This window comes from Salmo trutta, chromosome 23, assembly GCF_901001165.1.
Source record: "Salmo trutta chromosome 23, fSalTru1.1, whole genome shotgun sequence".
NCBI classification, from domain to species: Eukaryota; Metazoa; Chordata; class Actinopteri; order Salmoniformes; family Salmonidae; genus Salmo; species Salmo trutta.
In genome coordinates, this window is record NC_042979.1 from 49330606 (window position 1) to 49341517 (window position 10912).

A 10912-nucleotide genomic window follows, 5' to 3' on the forward strand; every position below is an offset into this window, starting at 1 on the left:
CAGAAGTAGTGCACTATGTTGGGTGGTATTCTCTGGTCAGAAGTAGTGCACTACGTTGGGTGGTATTCTCTGGTCAGAAGTAGTGCACTACGTTGGGTGATATTTAGGACACATCCAACTACTAAAGCTTTTTGTTCTTCATGTTTCCTGCTTCTAGGACCCAAGCCTGCCCAATGGGACACCGGTGGAGACATCGAGTCCCTCGTCCTCGTCTTCCCTCCTGAACCGGCTGCAGCTGGATGACGACCTGGATGTAGAAACACGTGACCTTTTCGTCACCGTCGACGACCCGAAGAAACACGTCTCCACCATGGAGACGTACATCACCTACAGAGTGGTCACTAAGGTAGGTAGGGTCCTCTCGCTGTCTCTCAGTTCCATGGAGACTTTGTCTATATGACAGTGGAGAAGCTGTCTGTTTCCGTCTGGAGGACACGTGAAGCTGAAGTCACCCAGGAAGTCAGATCTGGAAAACACTACCTGTAATGTGGAGGGGAAAATACAGCATCTGCCCCAACCTTTACATTCATAAAGCTTTCTTGTTGTTAGAGTTCTGTGTTTATTCTGTCATCAAACAGACCAACTTAGCCTGAGGCCGGAGCAACACCGTGTTGTCGTCTCTCACTTCTCGCTCATCCCCCTCCTCACCCCTCCTTACCCCTCTTTATCTCTCCTCACCCCTCTTTACCTCTCCTCACCCCTCTTTACCCCTCCTCACCCCTCTTCACCCCTCCTCACACCTCTTTACCTCTCCTCACCCCTCTTCACCTCTCCTCACCCCTCTTCACCTCTCCTCACCCCTCCTCACCCCTCTTCACCTCTCCTCACCCCTCTTTACCTCTCCTCACCCCTCTTTACCTCTCCTCACCCCTCTTCACCTCTCCTCACCCCTCTTTACCCCTCCTCACCCCTCTTTACCTCTCCTCACCCCTCTTCACCTCTCCTCACCCCTCCTCACCCCTCTTCACCTCTCCTCACCCCTCTTCACCTCTCCTCACCCCTCCTCACCCCTCTTTACCTCTCCTCACCCCTCCTCACCCCTCTTCACCTCTCCTCACTCCTCTCAGAGCCCTCCTCATGTGGAGTATTATTATGGGATATGCTGTTCTAGTGCTGAATCAGAATGCCCTGTCCCCATGGTAATGGGTTCAGGGTCCGTCAGAACAACAGCTTGGTTCTGTGTCCCAAATGGCATCCTATTCCCTTTTATAGTGGGCAACTTTTGACCAGGGTCCATAGGGAGACCCATAGGACTCTGGTCAAAAGTAGTGCACTATATAGAGAATGGGGCGCCATTTGGGACGAAGACAGTAATCACAGTCCAGAGGACAGATATGGGACTAGAGTAGATGGACTATATCATGGCAACCGTCCAGCGTTTGTGATAAGGGTCGTATGCATGGCAGCGTTGGATAACTGTCCTCATTATAAACCCTGCCAATGGTTGAGGGTTTTTGTTTAGTTGTGCTTACGTTGTCCCAGACTCATTATAAACCCTGCCAATGGTTGAGGGTTTTTGTTTAGTTGTGTTTACGTTGTCCCAGACTCATTATAAACCCTGCCAATGATTTAGGGTTTTTGTTTAGTTGTGTTTACGTTGTCTGAGAATAAGAGCTTGATCCTTGGCTGATTAGAGTTACCCTGGTTACCCCGGTTACCCCGGTTACGCCAGACTGAATGCTGCGCTGTGAAGTGAAAGAACGGTGAACACAGTGACCAGTGTGGTTTAACCAGGCCAGGAGGAAGAGCCATTCCTAACCAACACAATGGTCAGGCCTAATGGGGATTCTAGCCCAGATATTGTGTTAGTGTTGTCACGATACCAGAATTTTGACTTGGATGCTGATAACCGGGTTTAGTAACAAAATACTCAATACCAAAATGATACTCAATACCAAAACGATACTCAATGCCAAAACGATAGCAAAACGATACTCGATACTGAAACGATACTCGATACTGATACGATACTCGATACCAAAACGATACTCGATAGCAAAACGATACTCGATAGCAAAACGATACTCGATAGCAAAACGATACTCGATAGCAAAACGATACTCGATAGCAAAACGATACTCGATACTGAAACAATACTCAATACCAAAATGATACTTGATACTGAAACGATACTCAATACCAAAACCAAAACGATACTCAATACCAAAATGATACTCGATACTGAAACGATACTCAATACCAAAATGATACTGGAATGATACTCAATACCAAATACTCAATACCAAAACGTTACTCAATACCAAAACGATACTCGATAGCAAAACGATACTGATACGATTCTTGATACTGAAACGATACTCAATACCAAAACGATACTCGATACTGAAACGATACTCAATACTGATACGATACTCGATACTGAAACGATACTCGATACCAAAACGATACTGGAATGATGCGCAATACCAAAATGATAATCGATACGGGAAACGATTCTCAATACCAAAACGATACTCGATACTGGAACAATACTCAATACCAAAACGATACTCGAATGATAATCAATACCGAAACGATACTCGATACTGAAACGATACTCGATACTGAAACGATACTCGATACCAAAACGATACTGGAACGATACTCAATATGAAAACGATACTCGAATGATACTCAATAACAAAACGATACTCGATACTTGAACGTTACTCGATACTTGAACGATACTCAATAACAAAATGATACTCAATACCGAAATGATACTCAATACCGGAACGATACTCAATACCGGAACGATACTCGATACTTGAACGTTACTCGATACTTGAACGATACTCAATACCAGAACGATACTCAATACCGAAACGATACTCTATACTGCTGTAATACACACACTTTACTATGAAATACTATAGTAATAGTGTATACTGATGTAATACACACACTTTACTATGTAATACTATAGTAATTCTGTATACTGCTGTAATACACACACTTTACTATGTAATACTATAGTAATAGTGTATACTGATGTAATACACACACTTTACTATGTAATACTATGACAGTAATACTGTACACTGCTGTAATACACACAATTGACTATGTAATACTGTACACTGCCGTAGGGGCGGGGTGTGTATGATAGTGAGGAGATTACTAAGTCATCCATTAACCAAGGGTCCACTCTGCACGCTGAGCTGGAGGAAACACACGGTGGAACATGGTTCCATTAACCAAGGGTCCACTCTGCACGCTGAGCTGGAGAAAATACACGGTGGAACATGGTGGAACCGGTTCCATTAACCAAGGGTCCACTCTGCACGCTGAGCTGGAGGAAACACATGGTGGAACCGGTTCCATTAACCAAGGGTCCACTCTGCACGCTGAGCTGGAGGAAACACACGGTGGAACACGGTGGACCCGGTTCCATTAACCAAGGGTCCACTCTGCACGCTGAGCTGGAGGAAACACACGGTGGAACACGGTGGATCCGGTTCCATTAACCAAGGGTCCACTCTGCACGCTGAGCTGGAGGAAACACATGGTGGAACCGGTTACATTAACCAAGGGTCCACTCTGCACACACAAACCTTTCGCGTTTTTGAGTCCTCCGGTCATTTTTAACCCCCGATTTATAGGACTTTCATAGCCTGGTGGTCCCAGATATAGAATGGATGAACAGATGGTCAGTTCTACAATATAAATACAAATCAGGCTTGGGAATTACCAAGGACCTCACCATATTACCACCATACCATATTACCACCATACCATATTACCACCACACCATATTACCACCATACCATATTACCACCATACTGAGGGACCTCACCATACCATATTACCACCATACCATATTACCACCATACTGAGAGACCTCACCATACCATATTACCACCAAACCATATTATCACCATACTGAGGGACCTCACCATATTATCATATTACCACCATACCATATTACCACCATACCATATTACCACCATACCATATTACCACCCCACCATATTACCACCACACCATATTACCACCACACCATATTACCACCATACCATATTACCACCACACCATATTACCACCATACCATATTACCACCATACCATATTACCACCACACCATATTACCACCATACCATATTACCACCATACTGAGGGACCTCACCATACCATATTACCACCATACCATATTACCACCATACTGAGGGACCTCACCATACCATATTACCACCATACCATATTATCACCATACTGAGGGACCTCACCATATTATCATATTACCACCATACCATATTACCACCATACCATATTACCACCACACCATATTACCACCATACCATATTATCACCATACTGAGGGACCCCACCATACCATATTACCACCATACCATATTACCACCATACCATATTACCACCATACCATATTACCACCAGACCATATTACCACCAGACCATATTATCACCATACTGAGGGACCTCACCATACCATATTACCACCATACCATATTATCACCATACCATATTACCACCATACCATATTATCACCATACCATATTACCACCATACCATATTACCACCATACCATATTACCACCATACCATATTACCACCATACCATATAACCACCATACCATATTACCACCATACTGAGGGACCTCACCATACCATATTACCACCATACCATATTACCACCATACCATATTACCACCATACCATATAACCACCATACCATATTACCACCATACTGAGGGACCTCACCATACCATATTACCACCATACCATATTACCACCATACCATATTACCACCATACCATATTATCACCATACTGAGGGACCCCACCATACCATATTACCACCATACCATATTACCACCATACCATATTACCACCATACCATATTACCACCATACCATATTACCACCAGACCATATTATCACCATACTGAGGGACCTCACCATACCATATTACCACCATACCATATTATCACCATACCATATTACCACCATACCATATTATCACCATACCATATTACCACCATACCATATTACCACCATACCATATTACCACCATACCATATTACCACCATACCATATAACCACCATACCATATTACCACCATACTGAGGAACCTCACCATACCATATTACCACCATACCATATTACCACCATACCATATTACCACCATACCATATTACCACCATACCATATAACCACCATACCATATTACCACCATACTGAGGGACCTCACCATACCATATTACCACCATACCATATTACCACCATACCATATTACCACCATACCATATTATCACCATACCATATTACAACCATACCATATTATCACCATACCATATTACCACCATACCATATTACCACCATACCCTATTACCACCATACCATATTATCACCATACCATATTACCACCATACCATATTACTACCATACCATATTACCATACCATATTACCACCATACTGAGGGACCTCACCATATTATCATATTACCACCATACCCTATTACCATCATACCATATTACCACCATACCATATTATCACCATACTGAGGGACCTCACATACCATATTACCACCATACCATATTACCACCATACCATATTACCACCATACCATATTACCACCATACCATATTATCACCATACTGAGGGACCTCACATACCATATTACCACCATACCATATTACCACCATACCATTTTACCACCATACCATATTACCACCATACCATATTACCACCATACCATATTATCACCATACCATATTATCACCATACTGAGGGACCTCACCATACTATATTACCACCATACCATATTATCACCATACTGAGGGACCTCACCATATTATCATATTACCACCATACCATATTACCACCATACCATATTACCACCATACCATATTACCACCATACCATATTACCACCACACCATATTACCACCACACCATATTACCACCACACCATATTACCACCATACCATATTACCACCATACCATATTACCACCACACCATATTACCACCATACCATGTTACCACCATACCATATTACCACCACACCATATTACCACACCATACCATATTACCACCATACCATATTACCACCACACCATATTACCACCATACCATATTACCACCATACTGAGGGACCTCACCATACCATATTACCACCATACCATATTACCACCATACTGAGGGACCTCACCATACCATATTACCACCATACCATATTATCACCATACTGAGGGACCTCACCATATTATCATATTACCACCATACCATATTACCACCATACCATATTACCACCATACCATATTACCACCAAACCATATTACCACCATACCATATTATCACCATACTGAGGGACCCCACCATACCATATTACCACCATACCATATTACCACCATACCATATTACCACCATACCATATTATCACCATACCATATTACCACCATACCATATTACCACCAGACCATATTATCACCATACTGAGGGACCTCACCATACCATATTACCACCATACCATATTATCACCATACCATATTACCACCATACCATATTATCACCATACCATATTACCACCATACCATATTACCACCATACCATATTACCACCATACCATATAACCACCATACCATATTACCACCATACTGAGGGACCTCACCATACCATATTACCACCATACCATATTACCACCATACCATATTATCACCATACCATATTACAACCATACCATATTATCACCATACCATATTACCACCATACCATATTATCACCATACCATATTACAACCATACCATATTATCACCATACCATATTACCACCATACCATATTACCACCATACCCTATTACCACCATACCATATTATCACCATACCATATTACCACCATACCATATTACTACCATACCATATTACCATACCATATTACCACCATACTGAGGGACCTCACCATATTATCATATTACCACCATACCCTATTACCATCATACCATATTACCACCATACCATATTATCACCATACTGAGGGACCTCACATACCATATTACCACCATACCATATTACCACCATACCATATTATCACCATACCATATTACCACCATACCATATTACCACCATACCATATTATCACCATACTGAGGGACCTCACATACCATATTACCACCATACCATATTACCACCATACCATATTACCACCATACCATATTATCACCATACCATAGTATCACCATACTGAGGGACCTCACCATACTATATTACCACCATACCATATTATCACCATACTGAGGGACCTCACCATACCATATTATCCCCATACCATATTATCCCCATACCATATTACCACCATACCATATTACCACCATACTGAGGGACCTCACCATACTATATTAACACCATACCATATTACCACCATACCATATTATCACCATACTGAGGGACCTCACCATACCATATTACCACCATACCATATTATCACCATACTGAGGGACCTCACCATACCATATTATCACCATATCATATTATCACCATACCATCTTATCACCATACCATATTACCACCATACCATATTACCACCATACTGAGGGACCTCACCATACCATATTACCACCATACCATATTACCACCATACCATATTACCACCATACCATATTACCACCATACCATATTACCACCATACCATATTACCACCATACTGAGGGACCTCACCATACCCTATTACCACCATACCCTATTACCACCATACCATATTACCACCATACTGAGGGACCTCACCATACCATATTACCACCATACCATATTACCACCATACCATATTATCACCATACTGAGGGACCATACCATATTACCACCATACCATATTACCACCATACCATATTACCACCATACCATATTATCACCATACTGAGGGACCTCACCATACCATATTACCACCATACCATATTACCACCATACCATATTACCACTACACCATATTACCGCCACACCATATTATCACCATACTGAGGGACCTCACCATACCATATTACCACCATACCATATTACCACCATACCATATTACCACCATACCATATTACCACCATACCATTTTATCACCATACCATATTATCACCATACCATATTACCACCATACCTTATTATCACCATACTGAGGGACCTCACCATATTACCACCATACCATATTACCACCATACCATATTACCACCATACCATATTACCACCATACCATATTACCACCATACCATATTACCACCATACCATATTATCACCATACTGAGGGACCTCACCATACTATATTACCACCATACCATATTATCACCATACTGAGGGACCTCACCATACCATATTATCACCATACCATATTACCACCATACCATATTACCACCATACCATATTACCACCATACTGAGGGACCTCACCATACTATATTAACACCATACCATATTACCACCATACCATATTATCACCATACTGAGGGACCTCACCATACCATATTACCACCATACCATATTGTCACCATACTGAGGGACCTCACCATACCATATTACCACCATACCATATTATCACCATACTGAGGGACCTCACCATACCATATTATCACCAAACCATATTATCACCATACCATCTTATCACCATACCATATTACCACCATACCATATTACCACCATACTGAGGGACCTCACCATACCATATTACCACCGTACCATATTACCACCATACCATATTACCACCATACCATATTACCACCATACCATATTACCATACCATATTACCACCATACTGAGGGACCTCACCATATTATCATATTACCATCATACCATATTACCATCATACCATATTACCACCATACCATATTACCACCATACCATTTTACCACCATACCATATTACCACCATACTGAGGGACCTCACCATACCATATTACCACCATACCATATTACCACCATACCATATTATCACCATACTGAGGGACCTCACATACCATATTACCACCATACCATATTACCACCATACCATATTACCACCATACCATATTACCACCATACCATATTACCACCATACTGAGGGACCTCACCATACTATATTACCACCATACCATATTACCACCATACCATATTATCACCATACTGAGGGACCTCACCATACCATATTACCACCATACCATATTATCACCATACTGAGGGACCTCACCATACCATATTACCACCATACCATATTACCACCATACCGTATTACCACCATACCATATTACCACCACACCATATTACCGCCACACCATATTATCACCATACTGAGGGACCTCACCATACCATATTACCACCATACCATATTACCACCATACCATATTACCACCATACCATTTTATCACCATACCATATTATCACCATACCATATTACCACCATACCTTATTATCACCATACTGAGGGACCTCACCATATTACCACCATACCATATTATCACCATACTGAGGGACCTCACCATACCATATTATCACCATACCATATTACCACCATACCATATTACCACCATACCATATTATCACCATACTGAGGGACCTCACCATACCATTTTACCACCATACCATATTAACTCCATACCATATTACCACCATACAGTATTACCACCATACCATATTGTCACCATACCATATTATCACCATACCATATTATCACCATACTGAGGGACCTAACCATACCATTTTACCACCATACCATATTACCACCATACCATTTTATCACCATACCATATTATCACCATACCATATTACCACCATACCTTATTATCACCATACTGAGGGACCTCACCATATTACCACCATACCATATTATCACCATACCATATTATCACCATACCATATTACCATCATACTATATTATCACCATACCATATTATCACCATACCATATTACCACCATACCATATTTCCACCATACTGATGGACCATACCATATTACCACCATACCATATTACCACCATACCATATTACCACCATACTGAGGGACCACACCATACCATATTAACACCATACCATATTATCACCATACCATATTATCACCATACCATATTACCACCATACCATATTACCACCATACCATATTACCACCATACCATATTGTCACCATACCATATTATCACCATACTGAGGGACCTCACCATATCATTTTACCACCATACCATATTACCACCATACCATATTACCACCATACCATATTACCACCATACTGAGGGACCTCACCATACCATATTACCACCGTACCATATTATCACCATACCATATTACCACCATACCATATTACCACCATAATGAGGGACCTCACCATACCATATTACCACCATACCATATTACCATCATACCATATTACCACCATACCATATTACCACCATACCATATTACCACCATACTGAGGGACCTCAACACCATACCATATTACCACCATACCATATTACCACCATACCATATTACCACCATACCATATTATCACCTTACTGAGGGACCTCACCATACCATATTACCACCGTACCATATTACCACCATACCATATTACCACCATACCATATTACCATACCATATTACCACCATACTGAGGGACCTCACCATATTATCATAACACCATACCATATTACCCATACCATATTACCATCATACCATATTACCACCATACCATATTACCACCATACCATATTACCACCATACCATATTACCACCATATGAGGGACCTCACCATACCATATTACCACCATACCATATTACCACCATACCATATTACCACCATACCATATTACCACCATACCATATTACCACCATACCATATTATCACCATACTGAGGGACCTCACATACCATATTATCACCATACCATATTACCACCATACCATATTACCACCATACCATATTATCACCATACTGAGGGACCTCACATACCATATTACCACCATACCATATTTCCACCATACCA

At 41.3% G+C, this 10912-nt stretch overlaps 1 pseudogene; it reads left to right on the top strand.

Annotated features, from left to right (window-relative positions):
- The window catches only part of LOC115160189 (sorting nexin-30-like), a 74530-nt pseudogene that overhangs the window by 16405 nt on the left and 47213 nt on the right, over window positions 1-10912 (top strand).